Consider the following 17526-nt stretch of genomic DNA (forward strand, 5'->3'; position numbering starts at 1 on the left):
TACAATACGAAACATAATACCATGGACTCAGTAGGCTCTCAATAAAAATTAATTGTAAAGTTTTCTCATAAGTAGGTTAAGAATACTTAATGCAGCAAGCCCATTCTTCAAAGATAGTACTTAGAGCAGATTTTACCTTGAATGGAATACTAAGAGTGAGGCAATAAGAACAGTAGATCTTGGGTATGGACAATAGTAATTCTCATTATCTGTGAAGAATTTAAACTACAATAAACGCACTAAAAGTCTGTTTTTTATTTCCAGTAATTTTTATGTACCAGTAATTCTAAACTGTGTCAATAATAAAATAGTCCTCCATGAAAAATCTCTTATGGATCTGGATTTTAAACAATTTCTGTATACGAATTTTTTTTTTTTTTTTTTTTTGAGACAGAGTCTGGCTCTGTCACCCAGGTTGGAGTGCCGTGGTGCAATCTCTGCTCACTGCAAGCTCCGCCTCCCAGGTTCACACCATCCTACTGCCTCAGCCTCTCGAGCAGCTGGGACTACAGGCGCCCACCACCACAGCTGGCTAATTTTTTGTATTTTTAGTAGAGATGGGGTTTCACCATGTTCACCAGGATGGTCTCGATCTCCTGACCTTGAGATCCGCCCGCCTCGGCCTCCCAAAGTGCTGGGATTACAGGCGTGAGCCACCGTGTCCGGCCACTATACAAATTTAAACTTTAAATCACCATATTTTAATTATTTTTTTAAATAAACAGTGTTCTCTACATGGAAATTAATTTAGAGAACTCCCACTCATACAATTGTCCTTCAGTAAACATGGACTCAGTTATTGTATATATTTCCAAGTAAACTCATAAAAGTTCAGAGTAATTCAAGACTTTAGGCACAGTTCATGTTTGCAACCCTGATGGTCCATATTCCTGCATTTAAACAGTAGATTCTTTGTAAACAATGGTAGCACAGTGATTGTAAGGATGAAGAAACAGAACTTGATTACTTCAACATTGTTGTATGTGACCACTTAGAGTGTTTGTTTATAAAATTTAAGAGTGAAACATAGTGCAAACTTTGAGGTATAATATTTTTGTTTCATGGAAGTATCCTCTTGAATAATTTTTTTTGAGACAGGGCTTTGCTCTGTTGCCCAGGTTGGAGTGCAGTGGCACAATCTGGGCTCACTGTAGTCTCTGCCTCCCCGGTTCAAGCAATTCTCCTGCCTCAGCCTCCCGAGTAGCTGGAACTACAGGTGCCTGGTACCAAGCCTGGCTAATTTTTCTATTTTTTTAGTAGGGACAGGATTTCACCGTGTTGGCCAGGCTAGTCTCCAGCTCCTGACTTCAAGTGATCTACCCACCTCAGCCTCCTAAAGTGCTGGGGATTATAGGCATGAGCTACTGTGCCCGGCCCCGTCTTGAATAATTGAATTCAAATAATACATTTAACTTTGATTTTTTTTCTTTTTTCATTGTTAATAGTTGCTTCAAAACTAAAAAAGAAATCAAGAAAGTAAGAAGTATAATGTTATTTCGTACTGCAAACAAATCAGTATGTAGGCATATGTGTTTTTTATTTTTTGAAAATGATAATTTCATTACAATTTCCTTTTTTGTACTATAATACTTTATTTTCTATTGGTATATAAGTGGAGTTGAATAAAAGACAACTTCCACTGTCTCTTTCCTATTGTTTCATTTCATGATTATTACTGAAAAATAATTTTATCACATAGAGGAAGGGGTAATAAAAAAAAATGATCCCTCTGACCTGAGGTCAGGAGTTTGAGACCAGCCTGGCCAACAGGGCGAAATTCTGTCTCTACTAAAAATACAAAAATTAGCTGAGCGTGGTGGTGGGCGCCTGTAATCCCAGCTACTCAGGAGGCTGAGGCTGGAGAATAGCTTGAACCTGGGAGGCGGAGGTTGCAGTGAGCTGAGATCGTGCCACTGCACTCTAGCCTGGGCAACAAGAGCGGACCTCCATCTCAAAAAACAAACAAACAAAATGATCCCTCTGGCTAGGTGCAGTGACTCATACCTGTAATCCTAGCACTTTGGGAGGCTGAGGCGGGCAGATCGCTTGAGCTCAGGAGTTCAAGATCAGACTGGGCAACGTGGTGAAACCCCTTCTCCACCAAAAATATTTTAAAAATTAGCCAGATGTGGTGGTGTACACTTGTGGTCCCAGCTGCTCGGGAGTCTGAGGTGGGAGGAGGGCTTGAGCCTGGGAGGCAGAGGTTGCAGTAAGCCAAGATTGCACCACCGCACTCCAGCCTGGGTGACAGTGTGACACCCGTCTCAAAAAAAAAAAAAAAAAAAAAATCCCTCTGGATGTCAGATGTTCTAAGTATGTTAATGGGCCCAAATGATCACCAAGTGAATGGTATTCAGTTTTTAAGTGAGTTCAGTTATGTGTTTAATATTTGGAATTTTGCATGTACTCTATGAAGACCCATTCCTTTGGCTACACAATTCATGTGCCAAAATGGAATATCAGCGAGTGCATATACATGTATTGAAAACACAAAAATGATCTACTATTCCAATTGTGGTATAATTATTTTATAATACTTAAAATTATATTAAATTTTAAATTAAAATATAATTAAAATAGTGTAGGCTATTTTAAAACCTAGCAAGTACAGGCCGGGTGCAGTGGCTTATGCCTGTAATCCCAGATCACTTGAGGTCAGGAGTTTGAGACCAGCCTGGCCAACATGATGAAACCCTGTCTCTACTAAAAATACAAAAATTAGCTGGGCATGGTAGCATACGCTGGAAGTCCCAGCTACTCAGGAGACTGAGACAGGAGAATTGCTTGAACTGGGAGGTGGAGGTTGCAGTGAGCCAAGATTGTGCCACTGCACTCCTGCCTGGACGACAGAGCAAGACTCTGTCTCAAATAAATAAATAAATAAATAAATAAATAAAACCTAGCAAGTACATATCCATGTGTTTATTAAAAGAATCCTAGTACTTGCTGACATTTGTTGAATGCTTACCATATGTCAGGCACATTCTATGTGCTTTATATATACTAATTTATTTTTTCATAGCAGTCCCATTGGGGAGTTCTAGTTATTAATCTCATTTTACAGATGAAGAAACTGAGGCACAGAGGGATTAAGTAGCCTGCTCAAGATCACACAGCTAGTAAGGAACCGAGATTCAAACTTGGGGAGTCTGATTCAGAGACTTTAAATTCAACACTGGTGCCTCACTGCCTCACGTATGTACACAAAGTTGTGCCTAAATAAATTTGAGGAATCATTAAGTAGTAGGAAAAGCATTCTGGATTCCAGAGTTCCAGCTCCAGTTCATTCTGTAACTTTGAGTATGGCAAATAAATGAAAGTCTCTAATTTAGAGAGACTTGTGCTTACTCTATCTAGAAGTTCTCTAAGTTTTTTTCTAACTCTAAATTTTTATGATTCTATGATTATCTTTACATAAAGGAGAAAATTTATCTTTTTACTTTCTAACAGACTAAAAGTGAATCAGAAAAATAAAGAACCAGCATCAAATTTGAAGGTAGATAAATTTTTTATGTTTTGTAGTTACAAAAAAAATTATTCTTAAACCTTTTATGTTCGTTATTTGTTTGACTACAGAAAGCCCATAAACTTCTGAAGAATTGATTGTTGCATTCTATTGACTTAAATAAAAATTTGTATTAATATATGCCACTTTGATATGATTAAGGTAATCTGAGCTATTGCCTTGATCTTAGTGCCAAATAAAGTAAAAGCTCTTTGAGAAAATTAACTTTCTAAATGGAAGATAGATCATATACTACTTTTTTTCCTCTTCTTTCCCACAAAGACTACCACCTTATTAAAATGACAAGCCATATTAGGCTTCTATCTGTGATAATACCTGTAACTTTTTTTTCTTGGGGAACACAAAACATAAAAAGTAACTTTCATAATAAAAGAAATATAATTCCTCGTCCTTCCAAAATCCCTGTTTGCATAGTATGAAGTGGCTCCTCACCACCGTCTAATCTTTTAGTAAAATTATATTTCCCTCTTAACCCAACTCCTAGCCTTTTATTTGGAAATAGTAACAGTAGTTTTTCTGGGACTTAAAAAGTTGTGAAAAGGAGAAAAATTAAACATGTCGACAAAGTGAAACTTCTGCTTCTTACTAAAAAGTCCTTTGAGGTACCACTAAGTAAAAGAAAAACATTCCTATGAAATTTGCATATATATTCTACTTTCCTTCTCTTCGTGTATTGCTAAAATTGTTATATAAATATTCTGTTCTTGCTTATTTCTTTATAGTGGCCACAAATTCTATTAAAGCAGAAGAAATAGTGTGAACCATAAAAGAGAACCAGTTTCCTCTCTACTCTGCAATTTAGAGGAAAAATTTTCATCCAAGGACAGATCAGGTAAGTATTCATTCTTTTAAATGTTTTGGGGCTATATATGTAGCCATAATTTGTTAATTATAATCCTAGATCATTGGTTTGATTTAACTAAGAGACAATAAGGTAGTCTCTGCAATATGGAAAATTCTGTAATGTTAGTTTTATGGGTTTCAATTCTGTTTGAGAAGACCGTATGTATAGAAGTATGTTCAATTAGGCCAGGCACGGTGGCTCACGCCTGTAATCCCAACACTTTGGGAGGCTGAGGTGGGCAGATCATGAGGTCAGGAGATCAAGACCATCCTGACTAACACAGTGAAACGCCGTGTCTACTAAAATGACAAAAATAAATTAGCCGGGTATGGTGGTGGGCGCCTGTAGTCCCAGCTACTCTGGAGGCTGATGCAGGAGAATGGCGTGAACCCGGGAGGTGGAGCTTGCAGTGAACTGAGATCGCGCCACTGCACTCCAGCCTGGGCGATACAGCGAGACTCTGTCTCAAAAAAAAAAAAAAGAAGTATGTTCAATTATATGTATTTATTTAGAAAAATAGAAACAACAAAGTGCTGTTGCTGGTTAAGTTTAAGTTTAAGTCTGGTCTTTGTGATTTAAAAATAACGTGAATAGAATTAAAGTTTTAGGCTGAGCATGGTGACTCACGCCTGTAATCCCAGCACTTTGGGAGGCCAAGGCGGGCAGATTAAGAGGTCAGGAGTTCAAGACCAGCCTGCCCAACATGGTGAAACTCCGTCTCTACAAAAATACAAAAAAATAAAAATAATTTTAAAAAATGGCCGAGTGTGGTGGTGAGCGCTTGTAATCCCAGCTACTTGGGAGGTTGAGGGAGGAGAATTGCTTGAACCCGGGAGGCGGAGGTTGCATTGAGCCAAGATCATGCCATTACACTCCAGACAGGGCAATAGAGTGAGACTCCGTTTCAAAAAAAACAAAAACAAAAACGAAATGAAGGCTTGGGGCAACAATAATGCTTTTCCAGTAGATGAGATGCTGTCATACAGAGGATGGTGCCTGTTCTTTTCTAACCTCTACAAGGCAAAAACAGCAGGAAAAAAGTAGATTAGAAAAATCAAAGATTTTGAAATTAAGAATATTTGAGGTTGTAGTTATTTACTTTTGGAAATTGTAGAATCCTCTTTCTAGAAGACTTTCCAAGTAGTGAATATCTGCTGAGAAAAGCTTATCTACCGCTTATACACCCATCATGAGGTCTTCTAACCTTATGATGCTATGGCTTACTTTGAAATGCAGACGGTTATTTATGTCTAAGGCTAACATGATATATTTCTAATGATAGAATAGGTAAACTTATAGAACTTTAAGACTATGGAGAATGATAGTTATTTTAGGAGCATAGAAATAGTCATAGGTCTTATCCAATTTATGCCATTCTTGGCCGTGTGACCATCATTAACATATTTAATTTTTCTTGGCTCTTGTAATACTCTCCAAGTACACATATGTTACCACTGACAGAAATTGAATTGTGGACTCTTAATGTATCATCTCTACCAAGACTAGAGAGAAGGATGGGAGGACAGATTTAAAGAACAGTGTGTTCATGTGGGATTGTTAAGAATGGTTCCCCAAAATGTGGGATAGGGTGGAGATTTCAAACAACGAGAAATAGACTACAGTATGGTAATCTGAAAATGGCATGTGGGAGCAAGGAAAGGGGTGTTATTCTTTCTATTGAGTTAGAGAAAGAGTAGAAATTAAGTAAAGTAAGTGGTTTTATTGAAAAAGGCACCTTGTAATCTAAAAGAGAACCAGATTTTTATTAGAGTGAAGTGCACAGAAGTGAAAAATAAATTTAGAATAAAAAAGGTTTGTCCTCAAAGAAATAGACTTTCCAGTAGATAAGGTTGACGAATAGGGCAGAAGGGGAAGAATGACTGAAATGTTGAAGAATTGGATATAGAGTGAATGTGGATAGGAGAGTTTGAGAGTGAGGATGGGAGAGTTGGAGGTAAAAGGAAAAAGAGGCTTGTGCATATGGGGTGAGCAAATAAAATGGAAATGAAAGAAATATTTGAGTAGGAGAAAAAATAGATACAAGTTGAGGAAAAATTAGGAACTTTAAGATAATATTTCTTTGTAAGCAAGGAGATGTTAAGGATGACCAATTATATATACTGAAGAAATATACTCAGGAAAATGGTCAGAGAGAGAGTGTGTGTCTGTGTGTGTGTATGTATGTGTGTTGTGGGTGGGAGGGCATGATAATTACCCCAGGCCTGAGAAGAGCATACACATATGAAAAGTAACTAGGCTGATTGACCCTCTTATTTCAGAGAAGTTTTCCTGGAACAATGTTGACAGACATATCCTATTTGGATTTTTTTTTCTTTTCTGAGACCTAGTCTTGCTCTGTTGCCCAGGCTGGAGTACAGTGGCATGATCTCAGCTCACTGCACCTCCACCTCCTGAGTTCAAGCCATTCTCCTGCCTCAGCCTCCTGAGTAGCTGGGACCACAGACATGCACTACCATGCCTGGCTACTTTTTGTATTTTTAGTCAAGACAGGGTATACCATGTTAGCCAGGCTGGTCTCGAGCTCCTGACCTCAGGTGATCCACCAACCTCAGCCTCCCAAAGTGCTGAGATTACAGGCATGAGCCACTGCTCCCGGCCCCTATTTGGATATTGATTGTAGACTGAGTTTCTAGGCTTCAAGGACATGGGAAATCTTTAGAAAGACCAAGGTATGTATGAGAGGCAGTGCTTAGGGTAGTGAGGGTGGGGAGCACTGTGATTTTTTTCTCCTTTACATTTCTATACAGAGCTATAGCATTTTGTAGAGACATGCATAATTCAAGACTATTTCTGGCAGCAAAGAATGGAAAGTTTGATATTGCCATGTGGCAGTAGCCTCAGAGTTTATAAATCATATTCACCAACCAGCTTTTTTTTTGAGTCAGAGTCTCGTTCTGTTGCCCAAGCTGGAGTATAGTGGCCTGATCTCAGCTTGCTGCAACCTCTGCCTCCCGGGTTCAAGTGATTCTCCTGCCTCAGCCTCCCAAGTAGGTAGAATTACAGGCATGCACCACCACATCTGGCTAATTTTGGTATTTTTAGTGGAGATGGGGTTTTACGACATTGGCCAGGCTAGTCTCAAACTTCTGGCCTCAAATGATCTGCCTGCCTTGGCCTCCCAAAGTGCCGGGATTGTAGGCATGAGCTACTGTGCCCAGCCTCCAACCAGCTTTTGAAACTACTTTTTTTTTTGAAACAGGGTTTCTCTTGTCACCCAGGAGTACAGTGACAAGATCATTGCTCCCCACAGCCTTGAACTCCTGGGCTCCAGGGATCCTCCCACCTCAGCCTCTGGAGTAGCTGGGACTACAGGCCTGTGCCATCACAGTCAGCTAAGTAAAAAAAAAATTTTTTTAGACACATGGTCTCACCACGTTGCCCAGGCTGGTCTTGAACTCCTGGGCTCAGGTGATCCTGTACCTCAGCCTCCCAAGTAGCTGGGATTGTAGTTGCAAGCCATTGTGTCGGGCTGAAACTGTAATTCTTGATGAATTATTAATTTGGGGAATTTGTGTTATTTCATATTTAGCATATAAAGTGAATCTTTATTATTAAATCATTTTACATTTGCAGAGACCGCAACCATACACTATTTTTTTTCACTTTTTTTGAGATAAAATATACATTTAAAATTTACCATCTTTACCATTTTTAAGTGTCAAGTTTAGTGGTAATAAATACATTTATATTCCTTTTTTCCCTCTCCTCTATCATTAATGGCCTTTGGTAACCACTGTTCTACTCTCTGTCTTCATGAGATTCACTTTGTTTTAGCTTCTATATATGAGTGAGAACATGATATTTGTCTTTCTGTGCTTGGTTTATTTTGCTTACATAATTGGCTTCCAGATCCATCTATGTTGCTGCAAATGATGGGATTTCATTCTTTTTTTATGGATGAATAATACTCCAGTGTGTACGTATATCCTATTTTCTTTATTCATCCATTGATAGGCACTTAGGATGATTTCATATTTTGGCTATTGCTAATAGTGCTGCAATATACATGGGAGTACAGATAGCCCTTTGATATATTGATTTCCTTTCTTTTGGATGTAGACTCAGTAGTGGAATTGCTGGATCATATGGTAGATCTATTTTTAGGCTTTTGAGAAGCCACTATACTGTTCTGCATAGAGGCTATACTAATTTACATTCCCACCAACAGTGTATGAGAGCTTTCCCTTCTCTACATCCTCACCAGTATCTTTTATTCCTTGTCGTTTTCATAAAAGGCATTTTAACTGGGGTGAGATGATATTTCATCGTGGTTTTGATTTGCATTTCTCTGGTTAGTCATGTTGAATGTTTTTTTCATTCACATGTTGACCATTTGTATGTCTTCTTTTGAGAAATGTCTGTTCAAGTCTTTTGCCCATTTAAACTTTAGATTATATGGTTTTTTTTGCTATTGAGTTGTTTGAGCTCCATATATATTCTGGTTATTAATTCTTTGTCAGATGGATAGTTGGCAAATATATTCTCCCATTCTGTGGGCTGTCTCTTCAACTTGTTGATTGTTTCCTTGTGCAGAAGCTTTGTAGCTTGATGTAATCCCATTTGTCTATTTTTGCTTTGGTTGCCTGTGCTTTTGAAGTCTTACCCCAAAAATCTTTACCCAGACCAATGTCATGGAACATCTCGCCAATGTTTTCTTCTGTAGTTTCATAGTTTCGGGATTAAATATTTGTCTTTAATCCATTTTGATTTGGTTTTGGTGTGTGGTGACAGCTAGGGGTCTAGTTTCATTCTTCTGCATCTGGTAACCTTTCCCCATTATATGTTCTTGGCACGTTGGTCAAAGATGAGTTGGCAATAAATGTGTGGATTTGCATCTGGATTTTCCATTCTGTTCCATTGGTCTATGTGTCTGTTTTTATGCCAGTACCATGCTGTTTTGGTTACCATAGCTTTGTAGTAAATTTTGAAGTCAGGTAGTGTGATACCTTCAGCTTTGTTCTTTTTGCTCAGGATTGCTTTGTCTATTCTAGGTCTTTTGTAGTTCCGTATAAATTTAAGAAAATTTTCCCTATTTTTATAAAGAATGCCATTCACATTTTGATAGAGATTGCATTGAATCTGTAAATTGCTTTGGGTAGTTTTATCATTTTAACAATATTAATTCTTCCAATTCATGAGCATGGAATATCTTTCCTTTTGTGTGTGTGTCCTCTTCAATTTCTTTCATCAGAGTTTCATAGTTTTGCTTGTATAGATCTTTCACTTCTTTAGTTAGATTGATTCCTAGGTATTTTATATATTTTTGTAGTTATTATAAATGAAATTGCTTTATTTTTAATTTTTGTGGGAGCATGGTCTATTTATGGGTTACATGAGCTATTTTGATACATGCATGCAATGCATAATCACATCAGGGTAAATGGGGTATCCATCCCCTCAAGCATTTATCCTGTGTGTTACAAACAATCCAATTATACTCTTAGTTATTTTTAAATGTACAATTACATTATTTTTTACTATAGTCACCCTATTGTGCTAGCAAATACTAGGTCTTATTGATTCTTTCTAAGTAATTTAGACCCATTAACCATCCACACTTCTCCCAATCAGCCCCCTGCTCCACCCTTCCCAGCCTCTGTTAATCGTCTTTCCACTGTCTACCTCCATGAGTTAAATTGTTTTAATTTTTAGCTCCCACAAATAAGTGAAAACATGCGAAGTTTGTTTTTCTGTGCCTGGCTTGTTTCACTTAACATAGGGACCTCCAGTTCCATCCATGTTGTTGCAAATTATAGGATCTCATTCATTTTTTATGGCTGAATAGTACTCCATTGTATGTATGTACCAAATTTTCTTTATCTGTTCATCTGTTGATGGATGCTTAGGTTGCTTCCAAATCTTAGCTCTTGTGAATAGTGCTGCAGTAAACATGGGAGTGTAGATATCTCTTCGATGTACTGACTTCCTTTCTTTTGGGTGTATATCTCAGAGTGCAATTGCTGGGTCATATGGTAGCTCTATTTTTAGTTTTTTGAGGAACCTCCAAAGTGTTCTCCATAGTGGTTCCCACCAACAGTATGTGAGTGTTTCCCTTTCTCCATATCTCCTCCAGCATTTGTTAATGTCTGTCTTTTGGATAAAAGCCATTTTAACTGGTGTAAGATGATATCTCATTGTAGTTTTGATTTGCATTTCTCTGATGTTCAGTTATGTTGAGCACCTTTTCATATGTCTGTATGCCATTTGTATGTCTTCTTTGGAGAAATGTCCATTCAGATCTTCTGTCCATTTTCATACCAGATTATTAGGCTTTTTCTCATATAGAGTTGTTTGAACTCCTTGTATATTCTGGTTATAATCCCTTGTCAGATGGGCAGTTTGCAAATATTTTCTCCATTCTGTGGATTGTTTCTTTTTTGAGTATCTCCTTTGCTGTGGAGAAGCCTTTTGTTGATTGTTTCCTTTGCTGTGTAGAAACCTTTTAACTTGATATGATCCCATTTGTCCATTTTGGCTTTGGTTGCCTGTGCTTGTGGGGTATTACTCAAGAAACCTTTTTTTTTTTTTTTTTTTTTTTTTTTGGGATGGAGTCTCACTCTGTCACCCAGGTTGGAATGCAGTGGCATGATCTTGGCTCACTGCAAGCTCTGTCTCCTGGGTTCATGCCATTCTCCTGCCTCAGCCTCCCAAGTAGCTGGGACTACAGGCACCTGCCACCACGCCTGGCTAAATTTTTATATTTTTAGTAGAGGCGGGGTTTCACCATGTTAGCCAGGATGGTCTCAATCTCCTGACCTCATAATTCACCCACCTTGGCCTCCCAAAGTGCTGGGATTACAGGCGTGAGCCACTGTGCGCAGCCTACTCAAGAAATCTTTGCCTACTCCAATGTCCTAGAGAGTTTCCCCAATTTTTTTGTTAGTAGTTTCATAGTTTGACATCTTAGAATTAAGTCTATAATCCTATTTTGATTTGGATTTTTGTATATGGTGAGAGATAGGGGTCAAGTTTCGTTCTTCTGCATATGGATATTCAGTTTTCCCAGCACCATTTATTGAAGAGACTGTCCTTTCCCCAAGTATGTTCTTGTCACCTTTGTCAAAAATGAGTTAATGTATGGATTTATTTCTGGGTCCTCTATTCTGTTCCATTAGTCTATGTATCTGTTTTTATGCCAGTATCATGCTGTTTTGGTTACAATAAGTCTGCAGTGTAATTTGAAGTCAAGTAATGTGATTTATTCAGTTTTGTTCTTTTTGCTTAGGATGGCTTTGGCTATTCTGGGTCTTTTCTGGTTCCATATAAATTTTAGGATTGTTTCTTCTATTTCTGTGAAGAATGTCATTGGTATTTTGATAGAGATTGCATTGCATCTGTAGATTGCTTTGGGTAGTGTGGACATTTTAACAATATTGAATCTTCCAATCTATGAACATGAAATATCATTCCATTTTTTGTGTCTTTTTCAATTTCTTGCATTGGTATAGTTTTCATTGTAGAGAGCTTTCACTTCTTTGATTAAATGAATTCCTAGATACTTTTTTTTATTTGTAGTTATTGTAAATGGGATTACTTTCTTGATTTCATTTTCAGATTGTTCACTTTTGGCATATAGAAATGCTACTAATTTTTGTTTGTTGATTTTGTGTCCTCTAACTTTGCTGAATTGGTTTAGCAGTTCTAAATTTTCTGATGAAGTCTTTAGGTTTTTCCAAGTATAAGATCATATCATCTGCAAACAATGATAATTTGATTTCTTCCTTTCCAATTTGAATGCCCTTTATTTCTTTCTCTTGTCTGATTGCTCTAGGTAGGACTTCCAATACCATGTTGAATAACAGTGGTGAAAGTGGGCGTCCTTGTCATCTTCCCGATCTTAGAAGAAAGACTCAGTTTTTCTACATTCAGTATGATACTAGCTATGGGTCTGTCATATATAGCTTTTATTATGTTGAGGTATGTTCCTTCTATTCCCAGGTTTTTGAGAGTTTTTATCACAATGAAATGTTGAATTTTATCAAATGCTTTTTCAGCATCAGTTGAAATAATCATATTATTTTTGTTCTTCATTCTATTGATATGATGTATCACATTGATTTATGTATGTTGAACCATCCTTGCATCCATGGGATAAATCTCACTTGGTCATGACAAATGATATTTTTAGTATGTTATTGAATTTGGTTTGCCAGTGTTGTGTTGAAGATTTTTGCATCAGTGTTAACCAGGGCTATTGGACTACAGCTTTTTTTTTTTAAATGTGTTTTTATCTGGTTTTGATATGAGGGTAATATTGACCTTGTAGAATGAGCTTGGAACTATTCCTTCCTCCTTTCTTTTTCAGAATAGTTTGAGTAGTATTGGTATTAGTTATTTTTTAAATGTTTGATAAAATTCGGCAGTGAAGTCATTGGTCTCAAGCTTTCCTTTGTTGGGAGACTTTTTAATATGGCTTTGATCTTATTAGTTGTTATTAGTCTGTTTAGGTTTTGGATTTCTTCATGGTTCAATCTTGGTAGGTTGTATATATCTAGGAATTTATCCATTTCTTCTTGGCTTTTCAATTTATTGACATATATTTGCTCATAGTAGCCTCTAATGATCCTTTGAATTTCTGCAGTATTTGTTGTAATGTCTCCTTTTTCATCTCTGATTTTATTTATTTGTGTCTCCTCTTTTTTTCTTAGTCTGGCTAAAGGTTTATCAGTTTTGTTTATCTTTTCAAAAAACCAGCTTTTTATTTCATTGATCTTTTGTATTTTCTTCATTTCAATTTTATCTCTGCTCTTTATTCTTCTACTGATTTTTGGGTTCAGTTTGCTTTTGCTTTTCTATTTCTTTTAGATGCATCATTAGCTTGTTTATTTGATGTTTTCCTACTTTTTAAATGTAGGTGCTTATAGCTATAAACTTCTCTCTCGGTACTGTTTTTGCTATATTCCATAGGTTTTGGCGTGTTGTGTTTCCATTATCATTTGTTTCAAGAAATGTTTCAGTTTCCTTTTTAATTTCTTCATTGACTCACTGGTCATTCTGGAGCCTATTATGTAATTTCCAAAATCCCTCTCATTATTGATTTCTAGTTTTACTCCATTGTGGCCAGAAAAGATGTTTGATATTATTTCAGTTTTTTAAAATATTGTAAGACTTGTTTTTTGACCTAACATATGGTCTATCCTTGAGAATGACCCATGTGCTGAGGAAAAGATTGTGTATTCTGTAGCTGTTGGATTAAATGTTCTGTATGTATCTATTTGGTCCATGTGGTCTATAGCACAGATTAAGTCTGATGTTTCTTTGTTTATTTTCTGCCTGGAAGATCTGTCCAATGCTTAAAGTGGGGTGTTGAATCTCCAGCTATTATTATATTGGAGTTTATCTCTTTCTGTAGCTCAAATATTTGCTCTATATATCTGGGTGCTTTAGTGTTGGGTGCATATATATTTAAAATGGTTATATTCTCTTGCTGAATTGACCCCTTCATTATTATATAATGACCTTCTTTGTCTCTTATTAAAGTTTTTGTCATGGGATCTATTTTGTCTGATATATGTATAGCACTCCTGCTCTTTTTTGGTTTCTGTTGGTATGAAATATCTTTTTCTGTCTCTTTATTTTCAGTCTATGTGTGTCATTATAGGTAAAGTGTGTTTCTTATAGGCAACAGATCATTGGGTCTTGTGGTTTTTTTTTTTTTTTTTTTTTTGGTTTGTTTTTGTTTTTTTGTTTTTTTCTTATCCATTCAGCCACCTTGTCTTTTGATTGAAGAGTCTAGTCCACTTACATTAAAGGCTATTACTTTTTTTTTTTTTTTTTTTGACAGGGGGGTGGGTACAGAATCTTGCTTTGTTGCCCAGGCTGGGGTGTAGTGGTGCAATCTCAACTCACCTCAACCTCTGCCTCCCAGGTTCAAATGATTCTCATGCCTCAGCCTCTCAAGTAGCTGAGAGCACAGGTGTGTGCCACCACACCCAGCTGATTTTGTATTTGAGACAGGATTTTGCCATGTTGGCCAGGCTGGTCTCAAACTCCTGGCCTCAAATGGTCCACCTGCCTCAGCCTCCTGAAGTGCTGGGATTACAGGTGTGAGCCACCACACCCAGCCAGCCTTTTTGTACTTGGTTATTAATATGTTTTTCTAGGTTTATGAATTTCTCTCTAATTATCCCTTTGAATAAAGTTTCTACCCCTTTCTCTACCTTCTCTTGAAGGTCAATAACTCTTAGATTTGCCCTTTTGAGGCTATGTTCTAGATAATGTAGGTGTGCTTCATTCTTTATTTTGTTTTAATCTGTGTCTAACTGTGTTTTCAAATAGCCTGTCTTGAAGCTCACGAATTCTGTCTTCTGCTTGATCAGTTCTACTATTAGAGTCTCTCATGCATTATTCAATATGTCAATTGCATTTTTCACCTTCAGAATTTCTGCTTATTCTTTTCAATTATTTCAATCTCTTTGTTAAATGTATCTGATATAATTCTGCATTTCTTCTCTGTGTTATCTTGAATTTCTTTAAGTTTCTTCAAAACAGCAATTTTACATTCTGTCTGAAAGGTCATGTATTTTTGTTTCTTCAGGATTGGTCTCTGGCAGCTTATTTAGTTCATTTGGTGAGGGTATGTTTTCCTGGATAGTCTTGATGCTTGTGGATATTCACTGGTGTCTGGGCATTGGAGAGTTAGGTATTCACTGCAGTATTCTCAGTCTAGGCTTGTTTGTATCCACCTGTCTTGGGAAGGCTTTCCAGGTATTCAAAAGGACTTTGAGTGTCGTGATCTAAGATCTAAGCCATATCTGCATTACGGGGCACCTCAAGCCCAGTAATGCTGTGGTTCTTGCAGACTTGTAGAAGTACCATCTTGGTGATAGTGGATAAATCTGGAAAAATTCTCTGGTTTACCAGGCAGAGATTCTTATTCTCTTCCCTTACTTTCTCCCAAGCAAATGGAGTTTCTCTGTCTGTGCTGAGCCACCTCTGGCTGGAAGTAGGGTGACACAAACACCCCTATGGCCACCACCAGTGGGACTGTGCTGGGTTAGACCTGAATCCAGCACAGCACTGGGTCTTGCCCAAGGCCCGCTGTAACCAGTACCTGGCTGCCACCTATGTTCATTCAAAGCCCTAGGGCTCTACAGTCAACATCTAGTGAAGCCAACCAGGCTTGTGTCCTTCCCTTCAGGGGGCAAGTTCCTGCAGGCCTTGGGCAGGTCCAGAGATGCCATCTGGGAGCTAAGGACTGGAGTCAAAAACCTTAGAAGTCTACCTGGTGTTGTATTCCACTGTGGCTAAGTGGGCTTTCAAACCATCAAAAGCAGTTCTCACTTTTCCCTCTCCTTTTCACAGGCAGAAGACCCTCACCTTATGGTCACTACCACCCAAGGCCCACAGGGGGTACTGCTAGGCTACCACCAGTGTTCACTTAAGGCCTGAGGGCTCTTCAGTTAGCTTGTGGTGAATGCTACCAGGCCTGGGACTCACTCTTCAGGGAAGTGGGGTCCCTCCTGGCCCTGGCCATGTCCAGAAATGCCATGCAAGAGCCAAGGCCTGGAATCAGGGACCCCAAGAGCTTGATTGGTGCTATACCACATTGTGGTAGAGCTTGTACTTAAGATGCAAGACAAAGTCTCCACTTTTTCCTCTGCTTTTCTCAAGCAGAAGGAATCTCTTACCATAGCCACCACAGGTGGGAATGTGCTGGGTCTCACCTGAAGCCAGTGTGTCTCAGAGTCTCACCCAAGGCCCATACCGTACTACCTGAGTATCACTATTGATTATTCAGGGTCTCAAGGGCTCTTTAGCCAGCAGATAATGCATCCTGCCAGGAATAGGTCCTTCCTTTCAAGGAATCAGGTTCCCTCCGGGTCCAGGGTGTGTCTAGAAATGTCATCTGGGAGCTAGGGACTGGAATGGGGGCCTTACAGTTCTGACTAGTATTGTATCCTACTGTGGTTGAGCTGGTGTCCAAGGTGCAAGACAAAATTCCTCTTTACTCTCCCTCTCCTCTCCTCTCAGGTGGAAAGGGAGTGCTTGCACTACCCCCTTTTCAACACCAGGCAACACAGCTTGTGGCTCTTTTGTGACTTTTATGGAGTCACAGCTGTGTTGCCTGGGGTTGGGGGAGGGGTAGTGCAAGCACTCCCTTAGATGCCCAGCCTTGTGTCTCAGTAAGTCTCATGACTGGCAAGTCCACTGGCTTCAAGCCCAACTCAACACTAAAACTTGCCGTTCTTGGGGCCTAGACTGCCTTTACAGTTTATTTAGAGCCCCAAAGCACTTCGGGCCACAATGATAAAGCTTGCTAGAACTCAAGTTCCAGCTGCTGTGATGGGTGATTCTCCTCTGGCTAGGGCTTATCTGAATGTTCCCTCTGTAGCTGGGTGTCAGCTAAGTTCAGCCCAGTTTTGCTTTATACTGTTACAGCACTGAGTTCAATGTAAAGTCTCACAGTCTCTGTGTTCTCAATCTCCCCAAGCACGCAGATTTCTTCACACCACTTGACTACTGTGATGGGATAGGGGAGGAGTAGCATCAATGATTCAAAATTCTTTCCTACTCTCTTAAGTTTCTCTTTCAGAACTGTGAAGTTAACATCAGGTGCTGTGAAGGCTCACCTGATATTTGGTTCTTATAACGTGCTTTTTTTGTACGTAGATAGTTGTTGAATTTGGTGTTCCTGCAGGGGGGATGATTGGTAGGACCTTCTATTCTGCCATCTTGCTCTACCCCTCAAGATTGCTTTTTTGATTTCTTTTTCAGATTGTTTGCTTTTGGCATATAGAAATAGTATTGATTTTTGTATGTTGATTTTTGCCTCCTGCAACTTTACTGAGTTTCTCAGCTCAAACTTTTTTTTTTTTTTTTTTTTTTTTTTTTGGTGGAGTCTTTAGGTTTTTCTATGTATAAGGTCATGTCATCTGCAAATAAGGCTAATTTGACTTCTTCCTTTCCAGTTTGGATTCTCTTTATTTCTTTCTCCTGTCTAATTGCTCCATCCAGGACTTCCAGTATTATGTCAAATAACAGTAGTGAGAGTGGACATCCTTATCTGGTTCTAGTCCTTAGAGGAAAGGCCTTGGATTTTTCCCCATTCGGTAGGAGTTAGGTGGTCATACACTATTTAAGTTTCCCAATTAAAAGTAATGATAATAGCTAGCACTTGTTGAATCCTTCCTAC

At 38.4% G+C, this 17526-nt stretch overlaps 1 protein-coding gene across 11 annotated transcripts in view; it reads left to right on the top strand.

The window, feature by feature from the left end:
- LOC105491035 (neuregulin 4) overlaps nucleotides 1–17526 on the top strand; it is a 121013-nt gene that overhangs the window by 3605 nt on the left and 99882 nt on the right. For 5 of the 11 annotated variants that reach the window (XM_071100914.1, XM_071100929.1, XM_071100928.1 and 2 more), the window contains 2 exons: nucleotides 3451–3496; nucleotides 4249–4358. The gene's annotated coding sequence lies outside the window, so the exon portion shown is untranslated. Of the gene's footprint in view, nucleotides 1–3064; nucleotides 3196–3450; nucleotides 3497–4248; nucleotides 4359–7590; nucleotides 7728–17526 lie in introns of all 11 variants that reach the window. The other 6 variants (XM_071100915.1, XM_071100916.1, XM_071100920.1 and 3 more) reach the window with 5 other exon arrangements.

This window comes from Macaca nemestrina, chromosome 7 (genome assembly GCF_043159975.1).
Source record: "Macaca nemestrina isolate mMacNem1 chromosome 7, mMacNem.hap1, whole genome shotgun sequence".
In the NCBI taxonomy this organism is placed as follows: Eukaryota; Metazoa; Chordata; class Mammalia; order Primates; family Cercopithecidae; genus Macaca; species Macaca nemestrina.